The sequence below is a fragment of the Bubalus kerabau genome, chromosome 15, assembly GCF_029407905.1.
Source record: "Bubalus kerabau isolate K-KA32 ecotype Philippines breed swamp buffalo chromosome 15, PCC_UOA_SB_1v2, whole genome shotgun sequence".
Taxonomy (NCBI): Eukaryota; Metazoa; Chordata; class Mammalia; order Artiodactyla; family Bovidae; genus Bubalus; species Bubalus kerabau.
The window spans coordinates 4,277,095-4,303,383 of record NC_073638.1 but is presented as its reverse complement, the minus strand read 5'-3'; the positions used below and the strand labels follow the sequence as shown (position 1 = coordinate 4,303,383).

The 26,289-nt window shown below is 39.1% G+C and overlaps 1 protein-coding gene across 2 annotated transcripts in view; it reads right to left on the bottom strand.

Moving 5' to 3' along the window:
- Nucleotides 1–26,289, bottom strand: part of PDGFD (platelet derived growth factor D) — a 283,416-nt gene that overhangs the window by 239,846 nt on the left and 17,281 nt on the right. The window lies entirely within an intron of this gene.

Sequence of the window (26,289 nt, the reverse complement as noted above, 5' to 3'; positions counted from 1 at the left end):
CAAGCCTCTGACATCCTGAATAAAGGGAAAGGAGAGAGATTAAATGCTGGTCTAGAAGGAAATGGCTTAATCTATCAAAATGTGCTACAGAGTTTCACTTAAAATGCGTGCCCAAACCCATCCCCATGGAAAGCAGATGCCCTTTTCCTTGGTCCACGTCCACTAAACACCTCTATTCATCAGAGCAACCAAAACATCTCTAGCATAATAGTGTCACTCCCAGTTGAGACTCTCTTGGTACATGGAAAGGCTGTCGCAAATGGCTAACTCCTCGAATGATTAAGAATGTACTTCTCCTTTCTTTTGTAAGTCTGCCATAAACAATAAAGGAGAGACGTTTGCTATTAGAAAAATGCCAGTTTAGAAGAGGCACTATAGTGTTTTGTTATGAGAAAAATCTGTTTTGAAAGTGTGGTTTCTCTTTGGGGAAATTTCATTTATTGAACTCTAAATTGAGGGCAAAAATTGCACGTTATTGAGAAGATTTACTGTGTGGATTTAATGAGATAAAATACATGAGGTCTTTGGCACTGTCCTACCACATGAAAAATGCTCAATAAATGACAAGAATTATTATTTTTGATGTTGCTGCTATATTGTTGCTCATAATTCTTAATGACAATACTGCATTCAGAAATTAAATTATTCTCACGGTGACCTAGAAATGCAAAGTCCAAACATCCAGTGATTCAGCAGTTTTCAAATAAACTCTGTGACCAACAGTTTTATAGTCAACATTGAAATGTTCGTCAGGTGTATCTTGAAATGTTTGAAATTAAACTGGAAATCTACATAAATCTTAAAAAAAATGCAAGGAACTTGTCAGAGAGCTGCCTCCAATTCAAACTGTATTTTCCTGACAAAGAGGATCTCAGTCATTGTCGTCTCTTTTTGTTTTTTCTTTATCCTTTTGGTAACTTCAAATAATTGTGTTTATCTTTCCAGGTAGCATTTGTGGCAGCAATTCAGGCACCCTGGAGAGTGGTTTAAAGATGAGGAATCCCAGACACATTTACTTTCCATCTCCTGAAATAATAGGCATGAAAATTTTAAAGCATTTCTTGTCAACTTTCCCCCTAACCTGCAACATTTCCTCCTGCTATCATTCTGAGTCATGAGCAGATACATGGAAGTAAATACATGCTTATAAATACATATTTTCTCAGTCATGTCTCCTAGGAACACACTATTTTTCTTTTTATTTACACAGGGAAAGGGAAAAGGAGTATAATAAAACCTTGCTATCATGATGGCAGGGAATCTTGCATACCACTATCAGATGCATCCTTGGAGCAGAAAGGTATGGAATTTACCATCTTAAAGGTCGGTACCAGAGTTCTTCTTGAGAAGAAACCTCACATAAAATACTTCGATCAATTTCTTAAGAGGTGGAATGTGAGACATGAAGGCAAAAGCTGAAGGGACATAACAAAAAGAAATAGCTAAACCACTCAGCACAGGAAAATAAAGGGGGACTGTGGGTGGGGCAACAGAGAAAGAAAGAGACAGGTGGGGCCTGAGAAGCCTAACAGGAGGCTGCAGTCTGCAGAAACACAGGCGGATGGGGACTCACAGGCATATAAGATGAGGCAGAAAGATTATGGAAATCCTAGAGCCTCTTTCGGTCCCCGTTTTCTCTACAAAAATCTTAAGTAAAATTGAATGCAGTCAGTCATATGTCCTCCAGAGACTGGGCTGTGGAGGGGACACAGACATCACCAGAACACAGCAGGAATGTCGGTGGGCCTCTGTGTGGCAATACAACACAAAGTGGAACTAACTGGAAGAGGATATGTGATGAGATCCCTGTTCTCCAAATGCACAGAGAAGTGACCTCAATTACTAGGAGAAGGGCAACATCTGAATTGCATAAGTAACTCTCCAGCTGATGAAACAAACAGGAGATAAAAATATCATTACATCAGCCTTCGCTGTACTCAAGAATACTAGTCTTCTCTGCTGGCTGAAGATGCCACACATAATCATCCTCAGGGCCTTTGAACTTGCTGTCTCTCTCCTTGGAATGCTCTTCTTGGAACATGACTCATTTTTGTCATCCAGGTTTTGGCTTATACATCCTCATAAAGACCCCAGATCACCTCTCTGAAGTACCTCACCTCCCCTGGGTTCAACCATTTTCTAGCACCTCATCCTATTTTCATAATCCTTATAACCACTCAATATTTTCTTATTTACTAATTGTATTTCATTGACTCAGAAGCCACCAATCATAAGATGCACTATTATTATGTGTATTCCTAACAAAGCAAAATGCTGTCAATTAAAGTAAGACACATCCCTCTGGGTCGTCCCAGTGCACCAGCCCCAAGCAACCAGTATCATGCATCGAACTTGGACTGGCGATTCGTTTCATATATGATATTATACATGGTTCAGAGGGATAGTACGGGGAGGGAGGAGGGTGGGGGGTTTGGGATGGGGAACACGTGTATATCTGTGGTGGATTCATGTTGATGTATGGCAAAACTAACACAATATTGTAAAGTAATTAACCTCCAATTAAAATAAATAAATTTATATTAAAAAAATAAAGACACAATACATTCTTACCATTTTGAATTCTGAATGCAGAGATAATTTTAAAAAGGTTCTTATAGACTTATTTAGCCACTGATTTTCATCATCTATCACTCTTCCACATAAACAGGAAAATGTAAATAAGATCTGTTGTTTATTGTTTTCAGTAAAATATTAAGTTGTAGTCATTCTTTCAAAAAACCTTCATTAATATTAAATTTAAGTGCTCTTTTCTAGGTTTGCTGTAACAATTTTCTGTTTTAATGTCAAATCACAATGTAATCTCAAAGACATTTTAAATGGCAGCATTAAACTAAACCTGTGTAATACTAACAATACAATGACCCAACTCAACTGGCAACAATGTGTCCATATTTTAACAAGTTTGGGCATAAGCAGGAAATGACAGATATGTCAGACTGCTTTCTGGCCAGTGGTAGAGAAGACATAATTGAAATGTGAGTTGCATCTGACTTCAAAACTGCTAAAATGTGGAACATAATGTGTATCTTACCACAATAAGCTAACTGATAATTTACCATCTCTCACATAGCCTCTTTGTCTTTAAGAAAATGGAAGCTTGCCTATATATCTCTAAAACCCAGAAAATAATAGATATTCAAAAAATATTTATTCAAAGAATGAGATGTACTGCCGTTTCACCATCCAGAATGATGTAGGACAAGATAACCACTAAAAATGCAATTTCTCTATCAACTTAGAACAATGGTTGGCATTTGTCTGGTTTGCTGTCACCAACGAGAGAAATGTTCTATAATCTCCATAGACAGAGAAACTGTCCTATTGTCTTCCTTTAAGTATATTAGACTGCAATGAACTTTTTTAAAAAATGGGCTTCTTTGTGATTAAACCATCTGATGAGATAACCGACAGGCTACAATTCTCGTTAGCAGAAGCTTCAGTTCAACTCAGTTCAGTTGCTTAGTCGTGTCCAACACTTTGTGACCCAATGGACTGCAGCGTACCAGGGTGTCCTGCCCATCACTAACTCCTGGAACTTGCTCAAACTCATGTCCACTGAATCAGTGATGCCATCTGATTATCGCATCCTCTGTTTCCTTCTTCTCCTCCTGCCTTCAATCTTTCCCAGCATCAGGTTCTTTTCCAATGAGTCAATTCTTCACATCAGGTGGCCAAAGCATTTGAGCTTCAGCTTCAGCATCGGTCCTTCCAATGAATATTCAGGACTGGTTTCCTTTAGGATTGACTGGTTTTATCTCCTTGCAGTCCAAGGGACTCTCAAGAGTCTTCTCCAACATCACAGCTCAAAAACATCAATTCTTTGGTGCTCAGCTTTCTTTACAGTCCAAGTCTCACATCTGTACATGATTACTGGAAAAACAACCGCTTTGACTAGATGGACCTTTGTTGGCAAAGTAATGCCTCTACTTTTTAATATGCTGTCTAGGTTGGTCATAGCTTTTCTTCCAATGAGCAAGAGTTTTTTAATTTCATGGCTACACCACCATCCTCTGATTTTGGAGCCCAAGAAAATAAAGTCTGACACTGTTTCCATTGTTTCTCCATCTATTTGCCATGAAGTGATGGGACCAGATGCCACGATCTTAGCTTTTTCAATGTAGAGTTTTAAGCCAGCCTTTTCACTCTAGTCTTTCACTTTCATCAAGAGGCTCTTTAGTTCCTCTTCACATTCTGTCATAAGGGTGGTGTCATCTGCATATCTGAGGTTATTGATATTTCTCCCTGCAATCTTGATTCCAGCTTGTGCTCGATCCAGTCTGGCATTTCTCATGATGTACTCTGCATAGAAGTTAAATAAGCAAAGTGACAATAAACAGCCTTGATATACCCCTTTCCCAATTTGGAACCAGTATGTTGTTCCATGTCCAGTTCTAACTGTTGCTTCTTGACCTGCATACAGATTTCTCAGGAGTGAAATGATATGATCACTCCCTAGAGCCAGACATCATTAGACGTGACCTCAAGTGGGCCTTAGGAGACATCACTACAAACAAAGCTAGTGGAGGTGATGGAAGTCCAGCTAAGCTATTTCAAAGCCTAAAAAATGATGTTGTGAAAGTGCTGCACTCAATATGCCAGCAAATTTGGAAAATGTAGTAGTGGCCACAAGACTAAAAAAGGTCAGTTTTCTTTCCACTTCTAAAGAAAGACAATGCCAAAGAATGTTCAAACTACCACACAATTGCACTCATCTCACATGCTAGCATGCTTAAAATTCTCCAAGCCAGAATTTAACAGTACATGAACTGAGAACTACCAGATGTTCAAGCTGGACTTAGAAAAGGCAGAGGAACCAGAGATCAAATAGCTGAAATTTGTTAGATCATAGAAAATACAAGAGAATTACAGAAAAACATCTACTTCTGTAGAAGCTTAGTACAGATAAAATCAACAAGTGATACCAGGATGAATCTTTGGATGTACATACCACAGAAACTCGATTAAAAATATAGCATCCTCTTCTGGTACAGGAAATACAGAGATCTAAATAACATCTGACATTGTAAGCATGCCAAAGGACAGGAAATTATCAGAAATTCAGGCAGTCCTAGATAAAATTCTCATCCTCTTATTCACTTGAATAATTTAGTTAAAATCTTTTATTCTTAAGTCAAATTCTTGTTGCTTTCTCAGTTGCTCTCCCTCTGTGTAGGAATACTACACAATATTCCTCATTGTGATATATGGAATAGATAAGAGTTTCAATAAAATTCAACAAAAACTATGCATCTTTTTTCAAAATTCTGCACAAATAACATAATCTTGACAGGTAATATGCCCAAATTAATTTCAGGTATTAGTACAAGAAATTCATGTTTTCTTTTTCTTTTTTCCTTTCTTTGTACTGAAATGTAACAATATACTTAGCTACTTTCTTACAGCTAGACATAAAACACTATGTGGCCTCAGTTTGGGTTTTCACTAACCTTTTTTGCAACCTCTTTATACAGAGGTTCCTCTTTCAGGGTAGATTTTTTTCCTAGTATCACATATCTCTATTATCTTTTGTTCTCTTTATACTTTATAACATGAGGTAAAGCAGTGTTACAGAACCCTTTTATAAGGAAAGTTATCTAATGAGTCAGTTAGTATAGATAATATAATTCTATGTAGCATTATTTTAAATAATTATTTATGCTGAATATTATGTTCTTGTTGAAACCATTATCGTTTTGTGTAACCAACAATTAGTCTTACATAAAGACTTTAAGATTTGTCACAAAAATAAAACATATTTCTTTACTACCAAACTCACCATTCCATTATGTTCCAAGAGGATGCCAAATAAACAATGTGACTGCATAACATACTATTATTAAATGTAAGATAGATGGTATGGGGAGGGAGGTAGGAGGAGGGTTCAGGATTGGGAACATATGTATACCTGTGGCGGATTCATTTTGATGTATGGCAAACCAATACAATATTGTAAAGTTAAAAAATAAAATTAAATTAAATTAAAACATAAAAAAAAATAAATGTAAGATAGAAAAGAACTTACTATATAACAAAATAACCTTGACATCTCAGTAGCTTAACTTAAACTTGTTTCTCGTACATATACAAAGCAGTTTTGGTGACCCTCTTGTAGATGCCCTGTTTGGAACTCCACAGTTACTAAAGTAGGCAGAAGAACTTGATGCAAAAGACACATTTGACTTTTAACTGCCTCAGCCCAGATTTGACAAGTGTCGCTTCAACTACTGTAAATTAGCTAGAATTAGTTATGAAGATTAAATAAATAATAACTCATAAAGTAATACTTAGCCCACAGTAACATTCACTGATATTGAGCTACTACATTCATATTATATTTAGGTTTTACTAATTCAATTCATTATTATTATATTAATACCTAAATATTACCATTTTATTATTATTATTAAACAATATGGTTTTATAGATTGAATTTGAACCCTTGTCATTTTACACATTATTTTCCTAAGTAATGGAAATTGACTATTGTGGATAAAAATTTTCTGGACATCAATAATACATCCTATTTTGATAATGAAACATATAGGTTCCTCAGTTTTACTGTTTGTTAGTGAACTACAACAGAGAAAAATAAGTGCTTTTAAATAGTAATATTGAGTATTAAACGTTGATCAACTGTTTCTGTCAGTCAGCAACTCCCAGCACAATGCTGGGTTATCACCAAATAATGGCAAAATGTGAGATGAAATTGTGCTCTAATTGTCCTTGTAATATCTGCACCACACATACTTTTAATCATGCAGGAACACAGAGATTCTAAAAGCTTTAAAACAAGGAGTCATGCTAGTATCTTCAGGGGAAGAGTGCAAAGACTGGTACATTCCACAGTATTCTGTAACACATTTCCTCAAAACGCATCAGAAGAGGCACTTACTCTGCTCCTCACTCTCACACACAAGCAGTCTTGTCTTCTAATTACAGTGAGCTGAAGACTGTTAAGATAGCTTAGGAAAAGTCCTTAAGATACCCATTTCATACATAACTTAGTTTATTTAAAAATAAAAGAACTGTTAAAATTTATCAGATTGTATTTACTATAAACAGGATGAACAGTTATTTTGTCCTTAACTTTATAATTTGACTTTTATTCAGATCAAGATACCTCTGTCTTAGGTTCTACAACCAATCCCTTAGTGAGTTTTGTTCTCTAATTCTGAAACATTATCTGAATTTACCTACTTCTCTCTGTTTCTACTGCTTCTATCCTAAACCAAGACACTGCTTAGATGACTGCAACTGAATCCTAACTACTGTGTTTCCACTCTGTTCCTACCCACAACTTTTCCACACCATGATCTATTTTACTTTGACTTCCAGGAGCCAAACTGATACTCTTAACATTACACAATGCAGAACCATTTATCTGCACATAGAAAACAATCAAGACCTATATATAGAAAACTATAAAACACTGGTGAAAGAAATCAAAAAGGACACTAACAGATGGAGAAATATACCATGTTCATGGATTGGAAGAATCAATATAGTGAAAATGAGTATACTACCCAAAGCAATCTATAGATTCAATGCAATCCCTATCAAGCTACCAACAGCATTCTTCACAGAGCTAGAACAAATAATTTCACAATTTGTATGGAAAAACAAAAAAACCTCGAATAGCCAAAGCGATCTTGAGAAAGAAGAATGGAACTGGAGGAATCAACCTACCTGACTTCAGGCTCTACTACAAAGCCACAGTCATCAAGACAGTATGGTACTGGCACAAAGACAGAAATATAGATCAATGGAACAAAATAGAAAGCCCAGAGATAAATCCACGCACATAAGGACACCTTATCTTTGACAAAGGAGGCAAGAATATACAATGGATTAAAGACAATCTCTTTAACAAGTGGTGCTGGGAACTCTGGTCAACCACTTGTAAAATAATGAAACTAGAACACTTTCTAACACCATACACAAAAATAAACTCAAAATGGATTAAAGATCTAAACATAAGACCAGAAACTATAAAACTCCTAGAGGAGAACATAGGCAAAACACTCTCTGACATACATCACAGCAGGATCCTCTATGACCCACCTCCCAGAATATTGGAAATAAAAGCAAAAATAAACAAATGGGACCTAATTAACCTTAAAAGCTTCTGCACATCAAAGGAAACTATTAGCAAGGTGAAAAGACAGCCTTCAGAATGGGAGAAGATAATAGCAAATGAAGCAACTGACAAACAACTAATCTCGAGAATATACAAGCAACTCCTACAGCTCAACTCCAGAAAAATAAATGACCCAATCAAAAAATGGGCCAAAGAACTAAATAGACATTTCTCCAAAGAAGACATACAGATGGCTAACAAACAGATGAAAAGATGCTCAACATCACTCATTATCAGAGAAATGCAAATCAAAACCACTATGAGGTACCATTTCACGCCAGTCAGAATGGCTGCGATCCAAAAGTCTACAAGTAATAAATGCTGGAGAGGGTGTGGAGAAAAGGGAACCCTCTTACACTGTTGGTGGGAATACAAACTAGTACAGCCACTATGGAGAACAGTGTGGAGATTCCTTCAAAAACTGGAAATAGACCTGCCTTATGATCCAGCAATCCCACTGCTGGGCATACACACTGAGGAAACCAGAAGGGAAAGAGACACGAGTACCCCAATGTTCATCGCAGCACTGTTTATAATAGCCAGGACATGGAAGCAACCTAGATGTCCATCAGCAGATGAATGGATAAGAAAGCTGTGGTACATATACACAATGGAGTATTATTCAGCCATTAAAAAGAATACATTTGAATCAGTTCTAATGAGGTGGATGAAACTGGAGCCTATTATACAGAGTGAAGTAAGCCAGAAAGAAAAACACCAATACAGTATACTAACGCATATATATGGAATTTAGAAAGATGGTAACGATAACCCTGTGTACGAGACAGCAAAAGAGACACTGATGTATAGAACAGTCTTATGGACTCTGAGAGAGAGGGAGAGGGTGGGAAGATTTGGGAGAATGGCATTGAAACATGTAAAATATCATGTATGAAATGAGTTGCCAGTCCAGGTTCGATGCACGATACTGGATGCTTGGGGCTGGTGCACTGGGACGACCCAGAGGGATGGAATGGGGAGGGAGGAGGGAGGAGGGTTCAGGATGGGGAACACATGTATACCTGTGGCGGATTCATTTTGATATTTGGCAAAACTAATACAGTTATGTAAAGTTTAAAAATAAAATAAAATTTAAAAAAAAATTCAGTTTACAAGCTCCTTATCACTCTAGTTCTCACTCATCATGTATATTAGTTTCCTAAGTTTGCTGTAATGCATGATTTCAAATTTAGTGGTTCAAAATAATAGGAATTTATGTCTCACAGCTTTGGAGGCCAGAAGGCCAATGTCAAGATCATAAAGGCCATACTCCCTCCAGAGGCTCTAGTGGAAAATCACTATTTGCTGTTCCAGCTGCTATGGTCGCCAGCATTCTTCTGCTTGCGGTTGCACCACTCTGACCTCTGCATCCATCTTCACATCGCTTCCTCCTCTTCTATAGGTCTGTGTCTAATATCCTGCTGCCTCTCTAAGAACATTTTATGATGCATTTAGGGGCCTACTTGCACAATACAAAATAACCTCTTCATCTCGAAATCCTTAATCACATCTACATCACTACATCAGGTAACACCCATGGGTTCCAGGGATTAGACCTGCTGTCTCTGGGTGGGAGCTGTTTGGTCTACTACATTGAGACACAGTGCACTCACTGGAACCCCTTCTGTCCACTTGCCTAGAGGTGATTTGTACTTGTTCCTCCTGCCTGGGATGCTCCTTCTTCCAATTATCACAAAGCCTATTTTTTTGGATGTTACTCAAACATCACTTCCTGAGAGTTTATTTTTCTACAACCCACCTAATATTTCCACCTATCTACCCCATTCACTGTCAGAGCTCCCTATTTATTTTTTTCCAAGGTGCTTCTAAACTTTGGAGACCATCCTATTTATCTAATAATAATTTGCCTCTTCCCTAATTCTATGAGAGAAGGGATCTGCTTTTATTGGTCATTATTATATTTCCAGGACTTAGAATAGCACTTAGCACTATGGTGAGCACTCGAATACTTGTTAAATAAATAGAAGATTAGGTCATTGCCAGCATCTAATAAATGGCATGCAACAAAGATCATTTGTCTACTTTTGATTAATTTGAATTGCTATAACTCACTAACAATGAAATAGGAATTGTGAATAACCTTATCAACAAGATTTTAGTAGGATTTTATAAGCTAAGGCTTATGAGGTATAAGTTTAGAAGTTCTCAGCATTCTTTCAGTCTCTGCACTGAAGAGAACCAAGCAAGGATGCCCTAATACATTTACACACTTAAGAGCTGTCCCGCATGCAAAGGAGACATTCTGCATATTCAAGTGTGATGGCGCTATCCACTACAAATGTTCTAGTAGTCTGCAAATGCTATCCTGACTGACATGTTTCACTGTTATTCAAGTTTTAATTCAGAGTAACAAATTAACTTTGAGTTAAACAGCAATAATAATCATTAGCATTTATTGAGATGCTACCTCGTATCATATAATGCACAAGACTATATAGATGAGTCATTTGATGTATGATTGCAAGATCAGTGTCATGAATTCCATGCAATTTGTTTAAGAAAGAAAACAAAACAAGAAGGAAACTGAGGCTCAAAGAGGCTATGTAACCTATTATTATGTAGCCTAAGGCCTGGTGTATCCTGTAACCAGAGTCCATCTGTGCATGCTGTTCACCAGGGACAGGATCTGGGAAAACCTTCAGAGACATAGTAGCCACCAGAAGGGGTAAGTGAGTAAGTAAGTGAAGTTGCTCAGTCGTGTCCCACTCTTTGCGACCCCATGGACTGTAGCCTACCAGGCTCCTCTGTCCATGGGATTCTCCAGGCAATAGTCCTAGAGTGGATTGCCATTTCTTCTCCAGGGGATCTTCCCAACCCAGGGCTCGAACCTGGGTGTCCCACTTTGTAGACAGACGCTTTACCATCTGAGCCACCAGAAAAGCATGAATGGGTACTTCTTGATTATTGACAGGGCCCTGTGTTAGAACAGACATCTGTGCAGATCACACATATGCTTACATCTTTATTCTTCTTACTTCTTGAATCTCTGACAACCACATGCATTTCTGTAATATTAATCATCGTGATCACCCACTAGTGAAGTATACAGGAAGCATGAAAGTACCAATTAAAGGTCTTAAGAATTCTGTTTCTGTTACCCCTTGTAAGTAGAAATTCAAATGTGTGTACATAAATAGGTGTTTAGAGATTACACATATACACACACACATTTAGTACCATCTTTGGAATACTAGATTCCAGGTAACTACTGCAAAACCAACAATGGACTGCACACATTAAACATTAGCCTTAATTTTTTTCAGATACTAAGCAGCTCTAGGAGGTACAGCCCATTAATCATAGTTAGAACATCCTAAGTATACTATTAAAAAGAAATGATTGTGTTAGATTAGAAAATTTATCACATATACAAAATGCAACTCTAAACTGGAGTAATAAGCTTCACAAAAAGCCTGATTCAAGTGGTACAACCCCAGAAACACCAGCTATAAGAAGCCACACTGGCTTTAACTATCTGAAGGTACCCCAGTCCATGCTCCATGTCCTTAAAAGGCTCATAGTCAGTATTGTGGTAAAGATCAATACCTTAATTAGGAACACTTTGATTTCAAGCAATAGAACGTAGTCATTTAGCTTAGGTAAGAAGGAGAATCTAGGGGCAGACACATAGACATCTCCTGGACCCCAAGGCAGTATGTTTACTCAGGCCTCATGAGGGGCAGAAACCATCAGGTTGAAGTCAGAACCAGAGGTCTGCTGTCTGCCTCCCCAGGACCCATGGGCTGCAGAGCTCCAGTCTCCTTTCTGCTTGGGCTTATTCTACACCCACAGGATGAAAAGTAGTCATTCCTCTCAGCTGAGCTTTAAGTGACCTCCTATATCGTTCAGAGTCCAAATTCAATATTTCAATAATGGAGAATTCGGTTGACCCAGACTGAATCAAGTGTCTGTCCCACTCCAATAAACTGAGGCCAGCGGGGCAGGCAAGGGATCCACTGCTCTCTCAGCAGGGATGATGGCTAGTCTCCAAGGAGCGTCACGCATAAGGCAGGTAAACCAACAACTATGTCTGTTACATTAGTAATAAAACAATCACATTTAGATGGCCTGCTCTCCATAAAACACTTCTTACAATTCCTTGATCAAAATAAACCTAAATAAACATTGGCTATAGACTGCAAGGAGATCCAACCAGTCCATTCTGAAGGAGATCAGCCCTGGGATTTCTTTGGAAGAAATGATGCTAAAGCTGAAACTCCAGTACTTTGGCCACCTCATGAGAATAGTTGACTCATTGGAAAAGACTCTGATGCTGGGAGGGATTGGGGGCAAGAGGAGAAGGGGACGACAGAGGATGAGATGGCTGGGTGGCATCACTGACTCGATGGACATGAGTCTGAGTGAACTCCAGGAGTTGGTGATGGACAGGGAGGCCTGGCATGCTGCGGTTTATGGGGTCGCAAAGAGTCGGACACGACTGAGCGACTGATCTGATCTGATGGCTCTTAGTGTCTATTGCATCACACAGTGTCAGGTGTTATGCATAAAGTAAGCCCAGAGACCCGAGGCAGCCCACTACAGGGGCACCCATCTCAGTTTGAGGGATCTCAGAAAGGCTTGTGAGATGAGCTGGTGAAAGCAGAGGAGGAACTATAAAGGTGATGATGGGAATTTTCTAGGAAGTGAACATAAAGGGGTTTTCCAAAATGGTGCAGTAAATATAAAATCCCTGAGAAGAAGGAAATGCTATCTTCCAGAAATCCTGAGTGGTTCAATACGCCAAAGCCAGGGTGTATGTCTGTGCAAAGGCTTGAGGGGTTTGAGTAAGTCAACATATGAGCCTTACTCAAGGCTATTTATTTATTGCATAAATGGGTGTTGCATAAATGAATATTTTCAAAAAGAAGGGACCTGCTCTGATTTCTCCTTGCAGAGTTGGAGGACTTCAGATTGGATGACAGCAGGAAGGGAGTGAGGCTCTCCTTAGCAGGAGTGTCATTCACCAAGATACAGAGTGTTGAAGGGAAAGTGACTTCAGGAAAGGCTAGAATGAGCTTAGCTCTGTGCCCAATGAATTTGACGTACCTGAGAGACATATATAAGGTATATGTAAGAGAATTAAAGTTAAAGGTGTGCATGCAATAGAGCGGTCTAGGAGATGCATGGAACACTTACATAAAATAGGCAAAAATACACACCAAGAGTTGTGTGGATTAGAGATGGAGCCATAAATCCTTGGAAAGGCTGGGCAGTGCTCTCAGAGAAGGTGAGCTACTATTGGATTCGAATTGAAAGAAGGGTCTCCAGGCAGATGGGTGCAATGGGATGGTAAGGGAGAGAGAGGCATTTCCAAGAGAAGGGAGGTAAATGCAGAGGCAACTTCATAAGCCTCCTCTTTGGAATCTGAAGGAGGAGAAGATCAGGTACCACTCCACTCTCATGTACACAGGAGAAGACCTCGAACTGTCTACACAATTCAGTTTCTTAAGACTAGACATCTAGACATCTAAGAGGGCCAAGGCTGTCTATGACTTAATGATCTTGCTACTGTCCATAATGATTCTACAGAAACAAAAATAAAACATCTCTGAAGGCATGGCAACCCACTCCAGTATTCTTGCCTGGAGAATCCCATGGACAGAGGAGCCTGGTGGGCTAGAGTCCATGGGGTCATAAAGAGTTGGACATGACTGAAGCGACTTAGCACGCATGCACACAAGGGCAAATGAGCAGTATTCCCATTAAGCACAACAGACTGAATAAGCCTGTTTACTTTCACTTCCTCTCAAAACTTATGAATCATCCCCTCTCAGTATAAAAAGACAGCAAATGATGCCTAAAATTGACAAATCTAGAAACAGAAATATATGCAAAGAAATAACCAAACAAAAGTCGATTAAAGAAAAAACCAGAGTGCTTGGGGAATTGGGATTTGTGCATAAGAAGGGATTGGAAATACCACTGTTCATTATTTTAAACCCTGAGGGATTTCCATTTGATTATTTAACTACATATATGTACCCCCTGGCAAAAGTAAACATTTTATAAATTACAACATCAGTGAGATGAGAATGACATTCAGCTGGCATGTAACGTTTCATAAATACACCTCTTCCAGTAAATAAATCACATGAAAAGCATGATTATGTCACACTAGGTCTATGTCAACATTTGCTCTGTCAGGCACATTCAGCCCGCACCAACAGCTATCTGTCAACACTTTTATGCTTTATTGCAGATAAAATATAAAGCATTATCCAGTCTGCCAGGCCAAGTGCTTTTAAGAAACACTCAAACATTGGGGTCACCCTCCTAAAATACTTTACAGTGATATTTCACTTGCACACACCATAAAGTTTTAGAACCAGAAGAGACTTAGAGTGTAATTAGCCCAAGGTCCTCATTTTGCATATGGAAAAGCTAAGTGCCATACTAAGGAATTCGCCAGATGCCAAACAGTTCAGCAGTGCCGCCCTTAGAGCTCTTCCTTTCATTCTTTGTTCCACTGACCTAGTATTTCTCCAGCTCTGTCTACTGTGCACTAGAGCCCATTATACCAAAGGGTCTGCATAAAATATTAACACTATTGTAGATATCAAGTACATTTTAAAATTTGTCTGTTTAGGATTTCAGTAACTAAAAGGACCTTTAAACATGGACTAATACAGGATTGCATCCCTAATGAATAATATGCTCCAGCACTCTCCTCGTTATATAGCTGTGAATAAGAAATTTGATCCTTGCCCTATAACTTGTCAACATACACTCTAACAGGAGAAAATGGGATGAAGCCAAATAATGTAATGAAGTGTGATGGCCAACACAGGATGATCTTCATGGGAACTGGAACATTCTGCTAAAATCTGAAATCACAAATATGCCAACAGATACAAAATTTATAGCATCATTTCTAGAATAAAAGTAAAGCTTATTTGACAAATTTTATCAACAGCAGAAGGAAAAGCTATAGTGTTCCAGAGAGTTCTGAGCCTTTTTAGTGCTCCATATTTGAAAGTTACAGTCAATTTAGTAATCTCACTTTGTTGCCATAGACCATCTTGACTTGTTGACTTGGTCACAGACTGGCTGGCTGACTTCCATGCAACAAATTCTGTATGACTGATTATGATCTTCCACTGTACCTAAAATTATTCAGCTAGCAATGAACATTATCTTTTTGTGCCTTCTTACTTACTGGTTGTCTAGAATTCTCTGTCTGGAATTCTGCCTTCCTTTCCTGCCCTTCCAAATAGGCACACTTAATACCTAGCTCAAGATGCTGTCTGCCAAAACCAAACTCCCTCCTGACATCCACCCTTGTCCAGAGCACATAGCTTCCATTTTGCAGACAGGTGCCAGGGTTTTGTCAGTACTGGTACACAAATGCTTGGGTCTCCCCAGAAGAAAATGAGCTCATGAAAGCAAAAACCAGCCTCATTCATATTATGTCCGCCACATTTAGCTAATTCTTGACACGCTGGTAAAGTAATGCTCATAATTCTCCAAGCCAGGCTTCAGCAATATGCGAACCATGAACTTCCTGATGTTCAAGCTGGTTTTAGAAAAGGAAGAGGAACCAGAGATCAAATTGCCAACATCCGCTGGATCATGGAAAAAGCAAGAGAGTTCCAGAAAAACATCTATTTATGCTTTATTGACTATGCCAAAGCCTTTGACTGTGGGGATCACAATAAACTGTGGAAAATTCTGAAAGAGATGGGAATACCAGACCACCTGATCTGCCTCTTGAGAAATTTGTATGCAGGTCAGGAAGCAACAGTTAGAACTGGACATGGAACAACAGACTGGATCCAAATAGGAAAAGGAGTTCATCAAGGCTATATATTGTCAACCTGTTTATTTAACTTATATGCAGAGTACATCATGAGAAACGCTGGACTGGAAGAAACACAAGCTGGAATCATGGTTGCCGGGAGAAATATCAATACCCTCAGATATGCAGATGACACCACCTTTATGGCAGAAAGTGAAGAGGAACTAAAAAGCCTCTTGAGGAAAGTGAAAGTGGAGAGTGAAAAAGTTGGCTTAAAGCTCAACATTCAGAAAACGAAGATCATTGCATCCGGTCCCATCACTTTATGGGAAATAGATGGGGGAAACAGTGGAAACAATGTCAGACTTTCTTTTTTGGGCTCCAAAATCACTGCAGATGGTGACTGCAGCCATGAAATTAAAAGACGCTTACTCCTTGGAAGGAAAATTATGACCAACCTAGATAGCATATTCAAAAGCAGAGACATTACTTTGCCAACAAAGGTTTGTCTAGTCAAGGCTATGGTTTTTCCTGTGGTCATGTATGGATGAGAGTTGGACTGTGAAGAAGGCTGAGTACTGAAGAATTGATGCTTTTGAACTGTGGTGTTGGAGAAGACTCTTGAGAGTCCCTTGGACTTCAAGGAGATCCAACCAGTCCATTCTCAAGGAGATCAGCCCTGGGATTTCTTTGGAAGGACTGATGCTAAAGCTGAAACTCCAGTACTCTGGCCACCTCATGCGAAACATTGACTCATTGGAAAAGACTCTGATGCTGGGAGGGATTGGGGGCAGGAGGAGAAGCGGACGACAGAGGATGAGATGGCTGGATGGCATCACTGACTCGATGGACGTGAGTCTGGGTGAACTCCGGGAGTTGGTGATAGACAGGGAAGCCCAGCGTGCTGCGATTCATGGGGTTGCAAAGAGTTGGACACAACTGAGCAACTGATCTGATCTGATCTGACACACTGTAGCATCCCATAACCTGGCCTATGTTACAGAGATTCATATTTTCTGAAAATTTTCTTATTAAAAGCAAATATATAAACCCATGATACCTAATCTAGTATAATAATTCTATGTGTTAAAGGAAAAAAATGAAATGATATAACTATTAGTGTTATCATATTTATTGAACAGAGAAAAATAGACAACAGATTCTAACTTATATATTAACTCTTCTTTAAAAAAAATCCACTTTAAGAAAACTCAATGAGGAAATCCATGTTTACAAAGCAATTATGTGAGATAGAAACTTACATTACAAGAGGTATCACTACAAAGTTTTTTTTTTAACAGCAAAATCCCTAGTTAGATTAATTTTCCAGTTTTTAAATGCTTTTTTATTCTCCATTGAGGTTAAAAATTTTCTTATGCTTTCTCACAGATCTATGTGTATTATCACAAATGCATCTGAATCCACAAATGGTATAAACTTATATATATAAGTTTGTATAAAAGTTTATACAAACTTATATATATATATGTTTATACCATTGATTAATAAAGAAAACTCCCTTCCCTGAAAACCAGTGTTAACACAACACACAGTAACAAAACTTTGGACCCTTGCCATGTCTGAATAAATAACTTCCCTGAACCAAAAAAGCAAAAGTAATATCAGGATAGATAACTCAGGCTGGTAAGCAAATTAAGTACTAATTAAATCATTTGAATATCAGAACAAATATAGCACAAAATTGTAACATCAATTGGCATTTTGTTGATCAGTCATTACCATAAAACAAAGAGCAAATATAACCATGTTTCTTTAATAAGGTCATAATTGGAGTAAATTACTTTAACACAAAATGCAAAGAATCATAGCACAGTTCATATAACAGTATTTCAATAGACACAACAAAGAGAGATCGAGTTCACCTACAATCAGTGTGTGAAAAATCCTGTACATTAAAGAACCCACTGTGTCAAAAGTGTACATTTTAAAACATAATGAAAAAAGGAAGCTTAGTTCCCCTAACTTCTGAAGGAAGGAGGTCTCCAAGATGGTAACGTTGGAGACATTCTCTTCTTCCCTTTCTTTCTTTGGGAGTCTCACCCTTCAATGTGGATAACTCCCATGCCGAACACTCTGGAGATCAACTCCACATCTCTAAGTGCACCTTCCTCCAGATGTCATGCTGGAAACTGAAGCAACACATCCAAACCCAAACATCATTTCTGTCTTCTAATTTCCCTATTGTTGTTAATGTCCTAACCTCCTCCCAATTAAACAGGCATTTGGAGTTCTATTCAATGCTGTCTATTCTCATGGCCAACATCTTCACGCAGGGTTTGGCAAGGTCTCACATAGGAAGCTCTCGGGGCTTCCCTGGTGGCTCAGGTGGTAAAATGTCTGACTGCAATGTGGGAGACCTGGGTTCGATTCCTGGGTTGGGGAGATCCCCTGGAGAAGGAAATGGCAATCCACTCCAGCACTCTTGCCTGGAAAATCCCATGGACGGAGGAGGCTGATAGGCTACAGTCCATGGGGTTGCAAAGAGTCAGAAACGACTGAGCGACTTCACTTTCACGTAGGCTATGTTAACAGCATCCTCTCTGGTTCTCCACTCATTTTTTTTTAAATTTTATTTTATTTTTAAACTTTACATAATTGTATTAGTTTTGCCAAATATCAAAATGAATCCGCCACAGTTATACATGTGTTCCCCATCCTGAAGCTCCACTCATTTTAACATGGCTGCCCAGGGGCCAAGGGCTCCCGCAGTTCCCTGACCCTCGTTTGCCTCCCTCTCCTCTCTCTGCACGCTGCTGCTCCCCAATGCTTCTTCTTGTATCCGACATACCTTCTTTGTCCGACCCCTACATCTCTGCTTAGTCTAGTTTCTCAGCCTGTGATGCTCTCCTCAAACTCAGCCTTTGAAGGGTCTGACCTATAGGTGGTTGAATGGTGGCCTCTTAAAATACGCCCAAAGACTAATATCAGAGCCAAAACTTGTGACCTGTAGAATTAAGTGTAAGATCTTGAGGAATTTTCCTGCATTATTCATGTAATCCTATAAAAACTCAACTGTCCTTAGCAGCCAAGAGGTAGTGGACACATAGGAGAAGGCAGGGTGGCCAGGCAGGCAGAACTTGGAGTGATGTGTGCAAAGCCAAGGACAGCCAACAGCCAAAAGAAGGCAAGGAACAGATTGGCCCTGAGAGCCCCCTCTGGGTGTACCACCCTGCTGACATCTCACTGCTGGGCTTCTGGCTTGCAGAGCTGTGAAAGAAACAATTACTGTTGCTTTAGTCAAGAAGGATGTAGAAACTTGACACAATAGAAAATATACCACCTTTACAGTCTGGTTCAAGCATCATTTTCTATCCCATAAAAGGATTCATGACTCTCTGGGGTTGGTTCAGTTCAGTTGAGTTGCTCAGTCGTGTCTGACTCTTTGTGACCCTGTGGACTGCAGCACACAAGGCTTTGCTGTGCTTCACTGTCTCCCGGAACTTGCTCAAACTCATGTCCATCTTGTTGGTAATGCCATCCAACCATCTCATCCTCTGTCATCCCCTTTTCCTCCTGCCTTCAATCTCTCCCAGCATCAGGGTCTTTTCCAATAAGTCAGTTCTTCGCATCAGGTGGCCAAAGTATTGGAGCATCAACATCAGTCCTTCCAATGAATATTCAGGACTGATTTCCTTTAGGATTGACTGGTTTGATCTGCTTGCAGTCCAAGGGACTCTCAAAAGTCTTCTCCAACACCACAGTTCAGAAGCCTCAATTCTTTGGTGCTCAGCTTTCTTAATGGTCCAACTCTCACATGACTACTGGAAAAACCATAGCTTTGACTAAATGGACCTTTGTCAGCAAAGTAATGTCTCTGTTTTTTTAATATGCTGTCTATGTTGGTCATAGCTTTTCTTCCAAGGAGCAAGCATCTTTTAATTTCATGGCTGAAGTCACCGTCTGCAATGATTTTGGAGCCCAAGAAAATAAAGTCTGTTACTGTTTCCATGGGAGAAGGCAATGGCACCCCACTCCACTACTCTTGCCTGGAAAATCCCATGGATGGAGGAGCCTGGTAGGCTGCAGTCCATGGGGTCGCTGAGAGTCAGACACAACTGAGCGACTTCACTTTCACTTTTCACTTTCATGCATTGGAGAAGGAAATGGCAACCCACTCCAGTGTTCTTGCCTGGAGAATCCCAGGGATGGTGGAGCCTGGTGGGCTGCCGTCTATGGGGTCGCACAGAGTTGGACACGACTGAAGCAACTTAGCAGCAGCAGCAGCAGCAGCACTGTTTCCATTCCCCACCCCCCATCTATTTGCCATGAAATGATCGGACCAGATGCCATGATCTTTGCTTTTTGAATGTTGAGTTTTAAGCCAGCTTTGTCACTCTCCTCTTTCACTTTCATCAAGAGACTCTTTAGTTCTTCTTCACTTTCTGCCATAAGGGTGGTGTCATCTGCATATCTGAGTTTATTGATATTTCTCCCAGCAATCTTGATTCCAGCTTGTGCTTCATCCAGCCCAGCATTTTGCATGATGTACTTTGTATATAAGTTAAATAAGCAGGGTGACAATATACAGCCTTAGCATACTCCTTTCCCAATATGGAACCAGTCTGTTCCATGTCCACTTCTAACTGTTGCTTCTTGACCTGCTCACTGATGTCTTAGGAAGCACGTAAGTTAGTCTGGTATTCCCATCTCTTTAAGATTTTTCCACAGTTTGTTGTGATCCACATAGCCAGACATTTTAGAGCAGTCAATTAAACAGAAGTAGATGTTTTTCTGGAACTGTCTTGCTTTTTCTGTGATCCAACAGATGTTGGTAATTTGATCTCTGGTTCCTCTGCCTTTCCTAAATCCAGCTTGAACATCTGGAATTTCTCGGTTCATGGACTATTGAAGCCTAGCTTGGAGAATTTTGAGCATTACTTTGCTAACATGTGAGATGAGTGCAATTGTGCAGTAGTTTGAACATTCTTTGGCATTGTCTTTCTTGGGGGATTGAAATGAAAACTGACCTTTTTCAGTCCTGCAGCCACTGCTGAGTTTTCCAAATTTACTGGCATGTTGAGTGAAGCACTTTAACAGCATCATCTTTTAGGATTTGAAAGAGCTTATCTGGATGCCATCGCCTCCATTAGCTTTGTCCATAGTGATGCTTCCTAAGGCCCAGTTGACTTTGCATTCAAGGATGTCTGGCTCTAGGTGAGTGATCACATCATCAAGGTTATCTGGGTCATGGAATCTCTTTGTATAGTTCTTCTGTGTATTCTTGCCACCTCTTCTTAATTTCTTCTGCTTTTGTTAGGTCCATACCATTTCTGTCCTTTATTGTGCCCCTCATTGCATGAAATATTCCCTTGGTCTCTAATTTTCTTGAAGAGATCTCTAGTCTTTTCCATTCTATTGTTTTCCTCTATTTCTTTGCATTGATCACTTAGGAAGGTTTACATATCTCTTCTTGCTATTCTTTGGAACTCCACACTCAGATGGATATATCTTTCATTTTCTCCTTTGCTTTTCACTATTCTTATATTCTCAGTTATTTGTAAGGCCTTCTCAGACAACCATTTCACCCTTTGCATTTCTTTTTCTTGGGGATGATTTTGATCACCATCTCCTGTACAGTGTAATGAACCTCTGTCCACAGTTCTTCAGGCACTCTGTCTATCAGACCTAATTCCTTTTATCTATTTGTCACTTTTTCACCATTTTCAATTCCATAAAAGGATTCCTGATTCTGTGTGGTTGGTAACTATCTCTAATTAGAGCTGTTACAGCTTCATGTTTTAACACTGTCACATTAATGATACCACATATATTTAGGTCATGCATGAGAATATTTATGATATGCAAAATATATAATACATTTGAACAGATAAATAAATGTACATGTATGTGCATACCTGTGTATATACTGAACACATATGTAAAATGTTATCATAGCATTGGGTATATGTATACATGTATGAATATATACATAATATATACATAGTATATAAGTGCGTAGTTGATCTAATAGATTGTTTAAAAGTCTACCTTATCTACTTAACACAGTGCCTTACTAACAACAGATGTTCAGGAAATATCTGTCAAATTAATCAAGTTTTCAGATCTCCTGTGAGTTCTCTTACCACCAAATCTCCAAGCTCTTGATGCAATTAAATGAGAGTTTGAGATATGATTTACCATGCTTTAGAAAAATCTAAGGCCTAAGAACTTCTTTCAGTTGCTAAAGAATCTGCCTGAAATGCAGGAGACCCCAGTTTGATTCCTGGGTCAGGAAGATCTGCTGGAGAATTGATAGGCTACCCACTCCAGTATTCTTGGGCTTTTCCAGTGGCTCAGCTGGTAAAGAATCCACCTGCAATGCGGGAGACCTCGGTTCAATTCCTGGGTTGCAAAGATCCCCTGGAGATGGGAAAGGCTACCCATTCCAGTATTCTGGCCTGGAGAATTCCATGGACTGAGTCAAGGGGGTTGCACGACTGAGTGACTTTCACTTTCTTTTCAAGAGACTGACAACAATAACTAATGATAAAATAGAATAATCATAGCAATATACTATAATAAAGATTATGTGAATGTGGTCTCTATCTTGATATCTTACTGTACATATAGAATGTCTTCCATTTTAACTAAGCACTTATCATGTGCTGTGGCCTTAACATTCACTGTTTAAGATACAACAGTAAAGCCAGCAAAATTTCATTTTCCTTCTTCACAAGTTCATAGACAAGTCATGTCCTTACCATAGATCTTAGAAACTTCAGCATATGATTTGATTTCTTTTTTCTTACGTTGAGAAATTTCAACTTTTCACTTACAGGAAGTACTTCAAGGCTGCTCTGCCATGTCTGAATTGCCAGCCTCACTATCCTTGGGCTTTGGGGCCATTGTTGAGCTAAATCAGAGTGACTTGAACACAGCACTGTGACATCCCAACATAACCTATGACAGCTACTGAGTGACTAACGGGCAGGGCATGTTGGGCAAAAAGATGATTCACTTTGTCAATGGACTCCAGTGGGACAGTGTGAGATTTCATCATGCTACTCTTAATGCACACAATTTAAAACTTGTGGTTTTTTTTTTTTTTTTGGAATTTTCCATTTAATAATATGTTCTCACTGCAGTTGACTGTGTGCAACTGAAACCATGGTAAGAAAAATAATAGATAAGGGGGTAACACTGTACAACAGACCTGTGATGTGTGTGTGTATAAGTGTATATATATATATGTGTGTGTGTGTGTGTGTGTGTGTATATATATATATATATATATATATACACACACACATATATATGTATATATGTGTGTGTGTGTGTGTGTAAGCAGAAATGCATACAAGGTAAGTAATACAAAAGAACTGCAATAACTGTGTTCATTAGTCTGCCAGACTGTTTTAAATTAAGACTAGACCATGTGGCTAAGCCAGATCTTGGGGTAACGGTCCCTTTTAATGAACAGTATTAATTTGCTAATCTGGTAGAAGATATTTTTACATTTCTTCAGAGCAAACCTCAAATGACAAGACATGTACCTTACCACCAGGGAATCATCCAGATTTTGTCGAGCCTGATACTTACACTATTTGGGATGCTCTCTTTAAGAAAAGTAACAATTTATGTTATAAATATAAAATTAGGTACAGGGCCTTGGAAGGGACCTAGTAAGGGAAGGACTCTGAAGTTTAATTAGCTTCACCATCAGCCTACCACTGCTACCCACAGACACCATGCTCTTGCTTCAAGACTGAGCTTCATCTGAACTGCACTCTGCTGATGTTCATTCAATCATTTACTGAGGGTCTCCTATGTAGCTGGTATTAGCTACATAGTATACAGGGATACTGGAGGAGGAAATGGCAACCCACTCCAGTGTTCTTGCCTGGAGAATCCCAGGGATGGTGGGGCCTGGTGGGCTGCCATCTATGCGTTCACACAGAGTCGGACACGACTGAAGCGACTTAGCAGCAGCAGCAGCAGCAGCATACAGGGATACAGTATGGAATAAAAGAGAGAAAGTATCTATCCTAACAGAGATTAGATTCTTGGGAGAAGGCAGAACATACACAAGTAAAAATGAATGATACAATTTCAGGTAGAGAAGGATGAACACCAAGCACTGCCTCCGCCGCCGCTGCTGAGTCACTTCAGTCGTGTCCGACTCTGTGTGACCCCATAGACAGCAGCCCACCAGGCTCCCCCATCCCTGGGATTCTCTAGGCAGGAATACTGGAGTGGGTTGCCATTTCCTTCTCCAATGCATGAAAGTGAAAAGTCAAAGTGAAGTCGCTCAGTCGTGTCCAACTCTTAGCGACCCCATGGACTGCAGCCCACTAGGCTCCTCCGTCCATGGGATTTTCCAGGCAAGAGTACTGGGGCATACTAAAAAAGTCATTGTTTTCAAAACCACTCCTTCACTAGAAACAAAAAGAGCCTTATGAATGAAAGGTTTTCTGTAACAACAGAGTTATGCTGTGTCCTGACATAAAGGGTTGCTGCAGAGATTCTGAGCTCGTGAGGCAGTGCCTTTCTCAGCCTTCCTTAGCCTTTCCGATCTTGGGTGTTTGTTCTGAAAACGACGCACACCATGCTGAAGACTTCCTGGGATGAGATGTCAAAATGGGAGACTCAGGTTGAGATTCCCAGTAAAAGAAAGACATCTTATAGCAAAAAGAGTTTTACATGAGAACATTACTTATAAGCTTCTCACAAGAACACAAGTTCAATGAGATGTTTCTAAATCAGTTAGGGAAAAACAAGACACCTTTACAAGTCATTTTACTTGGTAGAACACTTTTGCTTGCCCAAATTACAAACAGATTAAAAGGCCATGCCAACCAACTGCCAACCAAAAGACTGCTAAAAATACATCACTTAAGTAGAAATAGAAAGCAAAAGTAGAAATTATTTTTTTTCTGTAACAACTTTTATTAATCACTTTTCACTTCTGGGCCATGAAGTAAATAAATTATAGATCTGAGATTTTAAAATACAAAACAATTGTTTCATAACATTTAATTTTTCCCAAAATAGCATACACCAAATGTATGTATGCTGTCTAAAACCAAGGAGATGTCAGTAATTTAATAAAAATCTGAATCAAATATATAATAGGTTAACCTCCTCCCACACACATAGCAGTATTTTTTTTTTCCAAAAATCTTTCACTGATCAGCCAGAAAGAGTACTTTTTTTTTTTAATGGTCAAGTGATAAAAGAGAATGGTGTCATTCAGTTCAGTTCAGTTCAGTAGCTCAGTCATGTCCGACTCTTTGCGACCCCAGGAATCGCAGCACGCCCGGCCTCCCTGTCCATCACCAACTCCCAGAGTTCACTCAAACTCACATCCATCGAGTCAGTGATGCCATCCAGCCATCTTAACCTTTGTCGTCCCCTTCTCCTCCTGCCCCCAATCCCTCCCAGCATCAGAGTCTTTTCCAATGAGTCAACTCTTCGCATGAGGTGGCCAAAGTACTGGAGTTTCAGCTTTAGCATCATTCCTTCCAAAGAACACCCAGGGCTGATCTCCTTTAGAATGTACTGGTTGGATCTGCTTGCAGTCCAAGGGACTCTCAAGAGTCTTCTCCAACACCACAGTTCAAAAGCATCAATTCTTCATTGCTCAGCTTTCTTCACAGTCCACATCCATACATGACCACTGGAAAAACCATAGCCTTGACTAGATGGACCTTTGTTGGCAAAGTAATGTCTCTGCTTTTCAATATGCTGTCTAGGTTGTTATTACCTAAGTCAAATTAAGGTGTAAATGAAAGAGACAACTGGTGTTGGTTAAACACAGCTTTTTCCCCACCCCCCCATTCATGACAGAGAAATGAAAAGCCAGCTGCTATTTTCAAAAGAAGCTTCTCAAAAATCAGAAAAATTTGTACCTGCATATAAACTGCGTAGCCTGATTGACTGCAAGTTTATGAGATAACTGCATTTTTTTAAGAGATTGCATGAAAATAACCAGGAACATCAACTATAACAATGTTGATATAATAAGAAAACAAAATATAAGCCACATAAAACTTGCCTATGCTAGGTTATTAATCCCCCTAAAAACTGACATAGCTAATTTAAACATGTTGCAACAAAGAGAGGGAGATACAGTTTTCAGAAACTCAACATTTTTTAAGTTAAAAAAATGATAACTTGTGTTGGTTTAAATAAGTGATCTTAAGATAACTGTGCTGTTCAAATCAGCAATGCCTAGCATCATGTGGTTACTGAGTATTTGAAATGCACTAGTCTGATATAGGATGTGTTATATGTATATATAAAATGCATATCATATTTGAAGGTTCAATATGATAATAAGGATATAAAAAGAAATCTCAGTATTTTTAAAATATTTATTAAACATTGAAATAACAATATTTGGATACAGCCTGGA